Here is a 14,755-nt window from a genome sequence, read left to right as displayed (position 1 = left end):
AGGGAGATGAAACCAACCAAAGGTGGTGGTTCATTGCACTTTTACAGTATTTGTGTAACATTTGTCATTTATTAAAAAAGGAAAAGGGCCCAGTTCACCTTTTTCTGAAGTAAGACAGCGTTGCTTGATAGTCGCTGAGCTACGCGCAACCCACTACCTCTTTGTGTCGCGGGTGTGGAGCGGTGGTGGCCTTTCCCAGGAAACCTCATCCGTGCAGTGAGGTGATGTGCAGTATTGCGGCAGTGGCTGATGTTGGCTCCTTCCGAGTCTTCCTTTCACTGTCACGTTCGGCATAGTGTCTCCAAGGCATTTCTCTGAGTGCGCGTAGCGATACGTCTCCCAGAAACGATTAAGAGCATTCATTGCCACCGAGGACAAAACCTGGTCGTAAACCATTGCAGGCTCCAGTTGAGTATTTGGCTTAGTATGTACCTGACTTGCTTAAATGGAATCAAAATGAACTGGTAGGAAGAGTAAGTACAGTCAAGTTCTTATTTTGCAGGGCAATCCCAAGTAATACACGTGCTACAGGACAGGCTGAATAGTACTTTGCAGGCTCAACTTGGCATCTCTGCAAGTACCTGAGGCCCAGCCTGGAGACAGGGGAGCTGCTTCTATAGGGACCCATTTTAGGTTTGATAAGTTTTGTTAACTCCACTTCTGTGCCACACAAAATCAAACATACCGTTTCAAGTTGAGAACTTCAAAGACCTTAGAAACAATACTACTGTGTTTAGACTGCACAGTATCTGAGCCTGTAACCAAACAGAGACGGGGTTGCTCCACCTCTGCAGCACAGATAGGCCACCTGCAAGGTTAATGAAATCACTTGATGTGTGTCGCTAAAGCAACCTCAAGAGGACACACTTGGGTTAGTTTTATCCTTCCGTAATTCTTAACCTGTAGCACGTTATGGCAGTGTAAAAAAGAGTGGTGACTGAAAGCAAAACTACGTAAGCACCCCATGAATGAACTTCATAAAATCTATATGCAGTTTTGCTAGAAGTACTTAGGGGCAGATGACACATGGAGCAGAAGAGGGAACCTATTCAGTTCTGACTGTTGTGGCCAAGAAGCATGGGAACTTCCAAAAGGAGGTGCTGGGGCTTGATATATGGGGCATAACCCCATTTATCCCTCTCTTCTCTCTTCCAATGTAACTGCACCACAGTGCAGCTAGGAAGGAAGGAGGTGTCCATCCTGTTCTACAGCCAAGGTACCAGAAACTCTTTATAAAGCAGTTTCTGTAATCTATTGTTAGCTGTGGGGATCAGAAGAGGTACTTACTCCTAGATCAATGCAGAAGGCTTTTCATAGTCTTCTAGCACGAAGTCACATGCATTATATCAATAGTTGAATGCACTCTAGTCAGAGACATTCATTTGAAGGCACAGAAGAAAGATGGTTCAAGTGGTTAGTCTGCTGATTAGTAAGGGCAGGATGCGTTTCATTTGTCTGTGACTAATACCCTGCATGATCTCAGGCAAGTCTCTAGTGATTCATCAACACTTAAAAGCTTTGTCAGTTTTTTACCGTATACTGTACATTCTCAGTGCTGTCTGGATTAGCTACCTCATTGTTGCAAGACTTAACGTGAGTACATTTTTTTTCCAGATATGAAATAGAATGGTAAAATGATAAAATGGTTTCCTAGAAATTTTGCAGCCTTCAGCCAGGAAGTCCATAGCTCTTTTCCTGTTGGATCCTGTCACTTGCCTAAGTAGATTACTAACCTGGGTTTAAGTTATGATACCCCAAACAGTATTGATTTGTATTAAAAGAAGTTTCTCAGCTCATTGGTATACATCGGTATTATTCTCCTTCCTTGATTTTCACCAACACAAATATCAGAGGAGTCAAGACAGTAGTATGTAGGATGCTAAAGAAATGGGCGTTTACTATTAAAAACCTTTCTCAAGTTTACATTCATTATGGCCTTTCCATAAAAAGAAAGGCTGAATATTTATCTTTCCATAACTTCTGAACTCTGTTCTCTGATTTTTCAGGCATGGCCTCTCCAAAGCACTCACTTTGTCAGAACCTTAGTAAACATTAGCTCAGAAATTAAATCAAGGGCTGTTATTGCCTGGCAATGTGGCATGTTAATCACATGAGCATTCATCCTACTAACAAGGTGACGTTCCCTTTCTCAGTATTCAATAATTAAAATGCTGTTATTTCATTAGTCTCTCAAGTGATTATATACAGGAAATGTAGCTTGCATAATGTTGGAACTACAGCAAAAAGCAAAGTCACCTCATGCAGGCCATCACAGCACTGCATAGCGCTTCTTGTTAGGTCAACTCTGCTTGAGTAAAATAAGCAACTTTGAGGTGAAAGACTCAACTCTTCTTAGTCAGCACTTCAGCTGTCCAGTTCACTCCGGTTTAGGCTTCTTCCTAAGTGTTGCTTTTGCTTGGAGAAGTAAATTTATCCAGGTTTGTTTCTGGTCATAATATTGCAGAGTCATAAATCAGTGTTGCTCAATGATTCCACATTCCAGGTCCAGTATTTTAAGCAAGGACAATGGCCACAAAGGCAGTCCCATCTCTTGGCTGCTTGTTTCACCTCTGCATTCTCCTTCCCCTTCTCTCAAATCGTCTTGCGCCAAACATTTGTGCCCCCTTGCGATGAACCAGGTTAGAGTACTGATCTGCCTTATGACTAACCCAAAAGAAGCCTGCCCAGCTTTCAGCTTTCCTGCTCACTACATGGTTATGCAAAACCTTGGGCTGGCATGCTGGGAGAAGAAGGGAGACAGGGCAGCAGTCTCTCGGTGGCAGTGCTGCCTTATGCTATCTTCAAATATTTCTGGAACTGCCCTGTTGGTACAGTGCCTTTATTGAAGCTCATGCTAGCTGTTTTTTTTTTTAAGCCAGAATACCACTAAAGATAAAATATACAAGTATGTTTGTGTGTATGTATATACACTGTATACATATATATGTTAATTTGTATTAAAGTATAACCAAAACATCTATTTCTATTATAATCAGGAGTTATTTGGGACTCGCTGCCTAATCATGACTTTGACTTGGCCTTGATCTTTTTTTAGCTACTCATCTACGCCATTTATATTCTGTACAGACATTGCCATGCTAAAAGACCATCCAAAGGTCAGAGGGTTGGCTATTGGCAGTTGGCTGCCCTTTCACCAGCCAAAATCTATTACTGTACACATGGAAATCCCCAGCTTATCTGTAGACACATGTTTGTCAAGTCCTAGGATGGTAAAATTTTAACAGGATCTTGGGAAGTTGATAAAAAGGGCAGAATGTTAATTTCTATTTGCTTATTCAGCAGTGGGAACCTCACCAATTGGAAAACAAGGGATAGAAAAGCATCTGCTGAAGTTGTGGGTATAACATCTGACTGTTTGTACAGCAGTGCTGACATCTGGCTGTTGGCAAAATGTGAGTAGCATGTTCAGGGAAGCCCGAGGACCTTACTTAGTTTGCAGAGAATTGTGCTTATACCTAAAACGGAGAATTGTGAACGACATTGGGCTGAACGTGCAGGGTGAACATAGTTCTTTTAGCAACAGCAGCAGCAGTTACATTAGCTTTTCCAAGACTGCGCTTATCTCACTTGTGACATAATGAGAAGGAGCACTCTAATCAAATAGAGTACTTGTAATCAACTAAGTACTTCTTAGGTCATTGGTCCACAGCTCCTGGGTTAAAGGCTACCCTCATCCTGGGCTTATCTCGCTTGCTGGTGCAACAGATTGCAAGCTAGACAGGAAAGCGAGCTGTCCTTACCATTTCTGTATATCCTTACATGTGCTTTCTGCTACAGATAATTCCTTTAGCTCGAGTCACTGGAAAGCACTTCTGGGGATTTTAGAGGAGTGTTGCCTTTCATGGGATCAGTAGATCAAATTGTTTGAAAATGTTGACATAGTAAAATAGTGTTGACAGTTCCCAGCTGAGTTAAGGATCCAGTATGTTTGATTCTACCTGCACAAGAGGCAGGAATTTGGAGATTCCTCTAATCACACAGGGTTGGAAGGGATGATAGTTTCAGAAAGGAATCAATGTCGTTGGTATTGATTTTGTAATGCAGGTACAATCAAGGTATAAAATCATGCTGTGACACTGGTGCAGTGCACACCAGAATAAAATTCAAAAACCTCTGTTTCATGAGAGAAAACAAAATTATTGAGGTCTATCTGGTTTTGATGTCATGAGAAAGAACACATAATTGGGCAAGAATTATGTCTTCTAGATGGTGAGTTCTGATTTCCACAAGGAGGTCAAATCCAGAATCAGATAAGGTATAGAGAAACGTTTTTCTTCAATTTTCAAACTGGTCATATGGGAACTTTTTTTTCCAGTGGAGTACACAGGAACCTGGAAATAAAAGCCAACTGCTATTGAAATTTCAGCTGTTCTTGTTGGTGTGAGAAGAATTTATCAGTAACTATGGGATGTGGAAACTTGGAGAACATCAAACTGAGGAGTCTGGAAAATGGTAATTTCAGGCTGTAATTAGAAAAGATAGGAAATACTGGAAGAGGGTGGCAGGCTCAGGACTGAATAGCTAAAGACTTCCACAGAAAGAGCACACCCAAATGAAGTCATGAAGAGTAAAATAAATAAGTGTCTGCAGACTCCTGGAAATAAGCTACTACCACGCCTGATTTGCGTTTCTTTCAGCTCTGCAGACAGCAGAAAAAACATAGCTAAAAGGTAGGATTCTGAGATCAAGACCACAACTTAACATTGGTTGGCACCTGGGCCACTGAGATCTGTGGTCTTCTTTCTTCATTGTGTCATGCCTTGACTTGGATGCCCAATCTGGAATTTTCTAAGGATGGTCTAAAACAATACTAGATCTTCGAAGGTTTTTTTTTTTTTTTTCCAATTTTTAATACTTTGTTTCTCTATTCAAATAATTTTAAAGACCTTGCCCAAGTAACTGCAAATTTTGTTCCTCAAGTTGTCCCCATTCTTATTTGGGGGTTAACTTTAGGCGTTCTTAACCGTGTGTCATCTGAATGTACCTGTTGAGAAATCCATGAATTCTCCAGAACTCAGGTCAGTGGGAGTCGGTTGGCACGCCTGTCCCTGAATGAGGCTGCAGAGTACTCTCCTCCTTGCTGCCAGAATGGAGTGTGACCCACCAGACTGACCTGGGGAACTTCTGTGTGTCCCATTATTTCTTGGCTACTCTGTCAGCCTCATATATCTGCCAGCGGCTAGGAAATTGGCCTGAATCCGTGCTTGGTTGTGAATCAAAAGAATTCCAAAGACACCTTTGCAGCCCTTGTTTCTGCTCTGCATAACCTTCATAGCTGTAATTAAGAATCATAGCTCACACAGTAATGCATAGTCTTTCCTATATGATTCTTTAGGTGCTTAAAGAAATATTAAGGAATGAATGTGCACTTCTGCAAAGCAGGACATACTATGCCACGTTGTACAAATAAGGGAATCATGCCATAGTGTAGTAAGGGCTAAAGGTCACGGCATGGATTCATGCCAAAATTTAGGAAATATCACATGGGACTTGTTCCCAGCATTGTATGCTAAATCCCAAAGGTGTGATCTCCTGTCTGAACAGTGGACTCATCTCCTCCTGCCTAAAAAAAATTGTTAAGTTGAAGACAATGTCGTTACTATCTAAGTTCCACAGTAGAGAAAAATAAAGTAACAGATATATGTGAATAAAATTATTTTGGATAGTTACTGAAGTATCATTAAAGCTTTGCAATGCAGTTTTCATATAAAGATTTAGCAGAGAACATTTTCTAATAAACAACTCCATAACAGGTAACTGTGAATACACTGGTGTTGTAGTGTGTACAACAAAAGAAAAGTTCATGTCCTGGAGGTTTATTTAATAAGAAAATCACCCTAATGTACATCTAATCAACAGGAACTAACGTTTTTACTGTGCTAGGATGATATGTAAAGCTCCTGAAATACTGCATTGCCTTGTTCACTCAGATTTGCATGGATTTGCCAAGTATTTGATCTCTGGCCACTTTGCATACTACGCAGTGAATGAGTGAAATGAGAACAAGAGAACTAGGCTGAGGGAAGCAAAAGGATGTTACCAGGCATCAAAGTTCCAAGGTGAAGGTGGCAACACCACATCTCTGACTCAGCAGTATCAGTGGTTTTCCTTGCTGGCTCTCAGCCAGATTTAATTCCAAACCCTGTTTTGGGGTTAAGATTCTTGAAAATGTAATCAGGCAGTAAAGAAATAGCTGCCTTTTTTTTTTTTTTTTTTTTTTTTTTTTTTTTGCTTTTGAAGGATGATTGTCCCAACAGTTTTTCATTGTCAGTATTGCTTATCTTACCAACTCTGCAGGCTGGGTGTTGATTGCTTAGCAAAGAGATTTCCTCTGTGATGCATTTAATGCAGTACAGTGAAGTGAATGTCTAAATGTTTGTTATGCATCTTTATGATCCAGATTCTGAGTTCTATTGACTAAAATATGGGCATCAGTATGCCATGTGTGAGATCAGGACAGATTCTCTGCCCAATATGGTCCATAACATACACTACAGCATCACATTGGTTATTTTGATCCACTAACAGATGTCCTTGTTGGCAGCCAGCTGGCGAAGAGACAGCAGAAGACATAAAACTGGGGCTTGAAGTGGGACAATATGTGGCAGCAAGCCATACCACCACTCTTACTTTGAACATCAGCAGGTTGCGGGTTTAGGAGGGAGTCATCTGTGTTCCCAACACCTGCAGAAACTCTGAGGGAGCAATTGTCGTCTTCAGTCACTTACAAAGGCTTTGGACATGTTGGCCCAGAAGCTACCGCCTTCACAGAAAGGTGATGGAAGGCAGAGTGTCAGGGCTCCAAACCAGACTGCTTTGGTTTTGCTTCGTTTGAACTTAACTTGCTTTATTAACAAAAGAAGACATTTGACAATTAGGCTTGCTTTGGGCATGAACTCAAAAAACACAGTGGAATATGTTTCCACTGTCTAACTCCCTTTGAACGTCATCAGCAGTTTGATGCCTGCTTTTCCAGCCTTCAGAGTCAGTTGAACTCACACCTGGTGGGGTACATCATTGAGCCTACATGCCTCCAGTCCTCTATGACATGGTCTAACCAGCAATTTGTCTTCCATCTTGAATTTTTGTTACCACTGGCATGTGCAAGGGAACTGCAAAAGAAAATGCTCTGTTCTGATGAGACTTATGAATTTGAGAGCTAATAATGGATTTTACATACTACAATCACAATCCAAGATGAAACAGTGAAATGCAGAGTGTATGCTTTTTAAGGTGCCATGTACAGTATTTTTACTGTAAAAGAAAACAAAAATAAATTCTTATGCTTTTACCCATTGATGATGTCACTAGTAACTGTGGCTTATTCAGTCAATCTATGGTCAGTCCTGGGCAGTTATCCTAGGACCATCATGGGGTGAAAATAAGGGAACTCTTAGAACAAATGGGATTACAGGTTTTTCACTGTTGTATGATACCTGGTTCCAAAAGGTTCCAAATGCCTCAGTAGCCCTCCTGCAGATTTCTCATCAGCTCTAAAGAAAATACTGTTTTCATTTATGCGTTTATCTCCGGTTGCCTGTGTTAAAGATATGTGCTTCCAGTGTTTCTCCCTGAAATGTTGGAGAAAATACCAAGTTATAGAATCACAGAATGGTTTGGGTTGGAAGGGACCTTAAAGACTATCTAGTTCCAACCTCCCTGCCATGGGCAGGGGCACCTTCCACTAGACCAGGTTGCTCAAAGCCTCATCCAGCCTGGCCTTGAACACTTGCAGGGATGGGGCATCCACAGCTTCTCTGGGCAACCTGTGCCAGTGCCTCACCACCCTCTCCAGGAAGAACTTCTTCCTGATATCCAATCTAAATCTCCCCACTTTCAATTTAAACCCGTTACCCCTTGCCCTGTCACTACAGGCCCTTGTAAAAAGTCCCCCCCAGCTTCCTTGTAGCCCCTTCAGGTACTGGAAGGGGCTGTAAGGGCTCCCCGGAGCCTCCTCTTCTCCAGGCTGAACAAGCCCAACTCTCTCAGCCTTATGCATCTTTTGCATAACATCTTACAGTCTTGTAGGAACATACTGTTTTAACTTTTTGTGTCTATTTCCTGGTTTTAGGAGGCTTAAGTGAGGTTATGATGAAATCTATGAGTGGTGGTGTGAAGATGAATAGCAAAATTGTAATATTTGGATATGCAGAGCTTTAAAAAAAGGTGTTTCATCAGCAAGTGAAATCAGACAATGTTTATTTTCACTGTTTTGTAATCATTATGGCAAATTACAGCTTGTAAAAATGTTTTAAGAGAAGAAATATTTGAAATAGTTTTCTTACTTTTTGGTTTTTGACATGTATTTGAAGTTCAAAAGTCTGTCATGTCTATAAGCCATGTTTTTTGTAATGATTGAAAGAAGTGTTTTAAAACTGAAATCGCATCAACCACTAAGCTGTGGTGATACAAACTGTCCAGTTCTAGTAAACAGCACTTTATTACAGGATTTAACATTTATGGCTGTAACACTGTAGGACCTAAGCGAATGGAACAGGAGTCATTTTCATTGTAGGTATGTCAGTAGTAATTTTCTAATTTTGCACTGTGTTTGAAGACTTGTAATACTGAAGTGGCTGAACTCTAACTTGGAATGTGCAGTTTTCCCCCAAAAATTATGTGCTACCCCACATATCTTTCAGCTTTCCTTACAATGCCGTTGATGGCCGCTTGAGACTGCAGTCTTGTGTTTCATAAGGTTTCATCTGAAATGGACAGTTACCAGGCATTAAGATCAACCCCTCCTCTAAAGGAGAGGCATTCAGGGTATGGTGAAGCTTCACACATAGATAGAGATGATGTAGTTTGCAAGATGAGAATCTTAAACATCTTTTTCAAGAGCCTGTAATTCCGATAATTTAAAGATTGGTATTCCCTGCTGCCTCCCTCTGAAGGTGACATTCCTGTCACTCTCACATGAGAATCAGGATTTAGAAAACTCAAGCAGGAGGTATGGCAGCCTGCATACACTTGATTGTGTTAAAACAATTAGCTGGTATTGGCAACAGCACTTAAAAAAAAAAAAAAAGGAATAAAAAAAGTTAAAAAAAGATTCAGTACAAGTTTAGTTTGGAGATATAATTTTGTTCTTGGATTATTGCGGATGACCACATGAAGAAAGTCATAAAATCAAACCCAGGATGTCATTAGGGGTATGAACATGGCACTTGAAATCAAGGTTGGGCTTTGACAAAAATTGCTGTAGCAAAGGCAATTTTTTATTATAGAAATGACCTGATTAACTCTGATTTAGGCGTTTTACATCGATATGCTATACTGGTGAACAGTCAGTATCAAAACAGTTAATAGGTTTCAAATGGCACAACATCATACCGCCCCGACCCATCTCTGTGTTGTCGTCTCAGGCCCCGTGAGATGAGGTGGATGAACTTCTCGAACGTGCCCTCTAAGGGGCAGCATTGAAGAGCAGGTCTCCGCAAACGGCAGCTTCTGTTCGTATTACGGGGTAGGTGCAAGTGACTAACGAATCAGTGCTTGAGCCCTGTTGTCTGGAATTATGGATTTTCAAAGGTAACCAATATATTTGGGAGTCATTACTCCCGATCTGTCAAAAACCCTGTGGCAGGCGTGTCAGTTTAAGTGATAAAACTGTTGGAATTATCCTCTGTGTAGTACTCAAAATCATAAAAAAAGGTTGGTTCTTTTGTTATTTTTTTTTTAAGTGAGAAACTGATGGCAGAGCCTATTTGCATTTCTTTCTTGTGAGAAATATCAATGTTATGTCGTTTCTAGAAGCAGTATGTCATCTTGACTAATGCTAATTAGACAATGTCAAGTCTTTCCTGTCATTATTGTACTTAAACAGTATTGTGTGGGTGACAATATGGGAATATTCTGGAGTATTAATATCACTGGCTTAGTCCTGTACATTAGATCACAAGAAAATCTGCTTCTTCCTTATTAAAGTCCTGTGACAGGAGGAAGAGCTTGGCAGTAATAATGACAAAATGGGAATGCTTGGTCCTTCACTTGCAGTCAGCCTCAGGGGATAATCATTTATGAAGAACAAAGTTCAAGTGCTATTTCCCCCCTCTGAAAAAGCAGCAGTTTACTATCCTTACCCTACTTTGTCTTGTCAGTGTCCCAGGAGAAAACTGGTAGAGTCTTGTTTTCTGGGCAGGAGCTGTCCCTGGGTAAGATGGCCTTTGAAATTGTCTCGTATAATTTATCTGCCAGAGCAAAGTATTTTTTTTTTCCCTAGTGTGACTTTATAAAAAGATAATATCTTTGGATTTATAAAAATATAATATCTTTCATTAGAACAAGTAATTTTGGCTGCATTTGGTTCATGGGAGAAAGTGGCATGAGCATCCATCATAAAAGAACGTATCAGAGATGCACAAGGGTTCCAAATAGGCAGGCAGGTCATAAGTCTGACAGTTTTGACTTTGTAGGCACAGTGATTTCTTGTTTGGTGTAGCTCATTCTACAGAGCAAGATAAATCCGTGCACACACATCCTGTCATTGTGTGATAGTCATGAGCCTGATACCCCTACCACGCTGCTGAACGGTCTGCTCTGCTCTTGCTAGTTATAATATCATATGCCTTCTCTTTAGGGAGAGAGGGGGATAAATATCTAGAGGAGGTGTGAGGACTTCCAGAACTATTATAAGCCCCATTTAGGAATGAAAAATTTTCATTAATAAGTATTCTAGCATTTGTTGTTTCTAAACTTCTGTGTGTTTGCAGCTGGCATTATTAACTAAGGCAGTTTTGGTGCTGAATCAGCAGTGAGGTTTTCAAGCTGGCAGAATACCAGCTGCTGCTGGGGATTTCACCGCGTTCTTCTGAATGCTGATTTCTTCCTCACAGCAGCAAAGCTCCATGAAAAAAGTGTGTTGACTTAAAAGTCTTGTGCGTGTGTCCATGAGAGCATGATGACCTCAGCCATCACCTGCAAGTGAGGCTCTAATGTCTTGTAGTATGCTGTTCAGGTAAGTTCTGACATAAGGTAAACTAAGCATTCCCTCAAGGAAAGGCAAATTCAATTGCAATGGAGTGATTACTCAGCTTTTACATGGTTATGAGGGAATTCTCTTTTTGTCCTAGGACAGTTGGATGTGGTTTAGTGGCACAACGGGCAAGCACAATTGCTGCATTTGTGTTTAAGTGCTTGTGAGAAAATGCTGCTGTTTACAGTTAGACAGCGCTAGCCAGTGCTAGCTTTGATCTCCTGGGGCTGCTGATCTCCTATGGAATTGCTGCACACTGTTAATCCATATCCTCCTTCATCATTCCCTGTTTAGATGATATGCTGTCATTCTTCCCGTAATTACTTTCTAAAGGCAAGGTTTAGATTGGGTATCAGGAAGAAGTTCTTCCCAGAGAGGGTGGTGAGGCACTGGAACAGGTTGCCCAGAGAAGCTGTGGATGCCCCATCCCTGGAAGTGTTCAAGGCCAGGCTGGATGAGGCTTTGAGCAACCTGGTCTAGTGGAAGGTGTCCCTGCCCATGGCAGGAGGGTTGGAACTAGATGGTCTAAGGTCCCTTCCAACCCAAACCATTCCGTGATTCTATGATCTCTATGCTGATGTGAGCGAAGCGTGTAAGTTTGGACCTGCAGATTTCTGACAACAGTGAGACTTTTTGAGTAATACTTCTAACTTCATCTTTCATCTCATTTTCCATGCAAAAGACATGCAAGGGTCTTTAGCAGTAACATATCGCAAAGGCTTCAGTTTTCTTCCTCTCTGCAGAATTAGCTTCCCACAACTTCCGTCTAGAGTTAGCTGTGGAAGCGATGGAGTTTTTCACCAGTCAGGCTTTCAAATGATTCAAGATGCAGTTAGTTCCAGGTGGTCTTAAGGCAGGTGTAAAACTGTTAACACCCGTAATTCCAGATTTTGTTGAATGAACTAATTTTTTCATTTCTCTGCAACAATTTCCTTCATTAGATCTGTATGGTCCTATGTAAGCAATTTCAGCTATTGCATATCAATTTGCCATTAAAGTTTCTTATGTGCTATTTTTTATGTTGGTGCTCAGTGTATGTTTCATGCTGGTTTTAATTACTTATTTTAATCTGATAGGCTTCAGCTATTTATGAGTTGTAGAGCTTGGGAGAAAGTATGTTATTTTACCTGTGTTAAAATCCTACCTAGGCAAAGAGACTGTAGGTAGTATCTAGGAACAGTAATGAAGTGCTCTGTGGGCTGCTCCGGTTGTCAGGACTTGGGATGTTAGGTTGGGAATGAGGTGCAACAAGACTAAATAATGTATATTTGATCTATGCTTTTCCATTATCCAAAAGACAAGGAAAAAATATTCTTCTGTCGTTCTGGATTTCTGGCTGGGAATACTGTGATTTCATTACACCATGTTGTATGTTGTGATCTCACCTAGGATAACTGCTGTTGTAGGAAAAAACACTTCTCTACTCAGTCCTATGGAGAATACAAATGGTCATCCTTATGGACTGCAAGAAGAGATAAGGTCAACAAAGAAATTCTGGTTTTGTGGCTGGTGTGAGGGACCTTATTCAATTACCATGGCAGACAAATGGAATATACCATCTGGCTTTTAATATTTGGCAAATTCTGAGCTGTGCAATCCAACTGGTATTAGAAATTCCACAGGTGATGTGACATTAAGGGACATGACTCAACAATGTTTATGCTTTCAAAATCAATTCTCTATAGCCTGCAGCAGCTTCACCCTGATCAGCCCCAATATCAGTAAAGGGCACCAAGTCCCTCACACAGTAGGATTTGTAACAAATGTCTGTCTTCAAGGCCAGGCTGGATGAGGCTTTGAGCAACCTGGTCTAGTGGAAGGTGTCCCTGCCCATGGCAGGGGGGTTGGAACTAGATGGTCTTTAGGGTCCCTTTCAACCCAAACCATTCTGTGATTCTATGAAATTTTGCTGCAGAAATAAAGCCATCAGAAATTTTCAAAAATGGGATTCTGTTTGTACTCAGAGGAATCTATAAAATGAAGATTTTGCTCTACGTGTGGTTTTAGGCAAAGCGTTTGTTTTTTTTTTTTTAATTTCTCCTTGAAACATCTTCCATATGTTAGAATATTTAAGAATTATTTTTAAATAGTGACTGGCAATCTGTGAAACACCATTTTAGCATGAATGAGGTCATGTGCTACTAAAATACTACTTATACTAGGAAACAGATAAATTGAAAGTAGCACAGCTAAAAAAGGGAATGCAACAGGTGTTTTATTAGATAGCAGATATTGGCTTTTTTTACCATAACCGATACTTCATCCTAAAAATTGTTACGAATTTGCATGTTTCTACTACTGAGTATCACTAAGCCCCTGTATTCCTAATTTAGAGCGTTTCTTCAAGGTGTTTTTGATGAATAAAACATGACATCCTCTTCTAGCATATATCACCAGTTTCATAATGTGATACAGGACTGAAAGAAGTTTTCTTGGGTACCAGGCATGTGATGACTAAAAATATGCTGGAAATGAAACAGGGCAGGCTGCACGCCTGCACAAAAATCGCTGGAGTTACCAACATTCTGTAATTTTCACAGAGATGACCACTAGGTGTATGTGCAGACTGTTATAAAGAAGTACTTCTTCTGTTGCAGTAAATGGGAGAGTAATATTCTTAGATGCGCAGATTTTATCCACCTACTTAGTGAATAAAGAAGTGGCATTTGTCTCTGCCCAAAACTTACAATGCCTGTGGCTATTAATTTGAGCGAGTCACCGAAGTGAACAACTCTGGACTTCTATTTCCCTGTTGTTTAAAATTGAGGTCTTCCCTTGTTTATTGTTATAAAGCAATTTAGAGAACCTTTTAAAATATGTTGTTTAAATCCATATTGTTGAGGGTGTTAGCACTGTAGCCCCAGTAATAAATAGATGATAAAACCGATTACAGTCAAATCATTCATCCTATTGCTTCCAATTTAATGTTCTGTGTACAGATGCTATAATATTTTCACATTTTAAAAATACCCTACCTTCTATAAAGTAGTAGTTGCAGGTGACTAATAATTGTGTAAAGCACAGAACTGATATTCAAATGCAAATCAGGGGCCTTTTGATTTCTGCAGTTTTGGTATCTTAGCCCATGACTCACAGCTTTCGGGAGCAGCACACCCTTGAGAAGAGGAGTGTGCATCTTAAGTGAAGTGCAGGTGATTCCACCTTCTTTTGTAAAGTGTGTAATAATATGGATTTACCTAGCAACACTGACATTTAGAAATAGGTATACAGTGGATATAAAACATAAAATGATTATGAACTCAGTTTGCAAATGCACATTCTGTTTAAACTGAGTACAACCTGAGTGTCAGTCTGGAAATGTGGAGTGTCAGAGCCATCTGGAAAAAACACCTCATGGCTATTCAGCCATCATTTCTGCCCAAGACCCTTGCTGCCATGGCTACTGAAGGTTTTGCACGTCTTCAGATTTTACGTAGAGAGTCTTTTGGGGGCTTTACTGTACTGGCTTGTAGTGAAGGCACTCATACCACCCAAATACCATCTGTCCATACATAGCAGAGGAGTGTCTTATGATTTGGGGGAAACCCTGGCTCCATGGAAACTGAAGCTGAATATTGTTGATGACTTCAGTGGAGCCTGGATTTTCTCTATCTATCTCCAAACATATACTTTCATAGGAGTTGGACCTGGAGCTGGAGATCAACATCAGCTACTGAAGGTATTGAGCTGTTATTTGCAAAGGTGATTGTGATCTTCCTCTCTTCCCTTCCAAAGGAAACATATATGAAGGAACCCTCA

Source organism: Eurypyga helias, unplaced genomic scaffold (genome assembly GCF_000690775.1).
Source record: "Eurypyga helias isolate BGI_N326 unplaced genomic scaffold, ASM69077v1 scaffold25952, whole genome shotgun sequence".
Classification (NCBI taxonomy): domain Eukaryota; kingdom Metazoa; phylum Chordata; class Aves; order Eurypygiformes; family Eurypygidae; genus Eurypyga; species Eurypyga helias.
Note: the sequence above shows the minus strand (reverse complement) of the source record.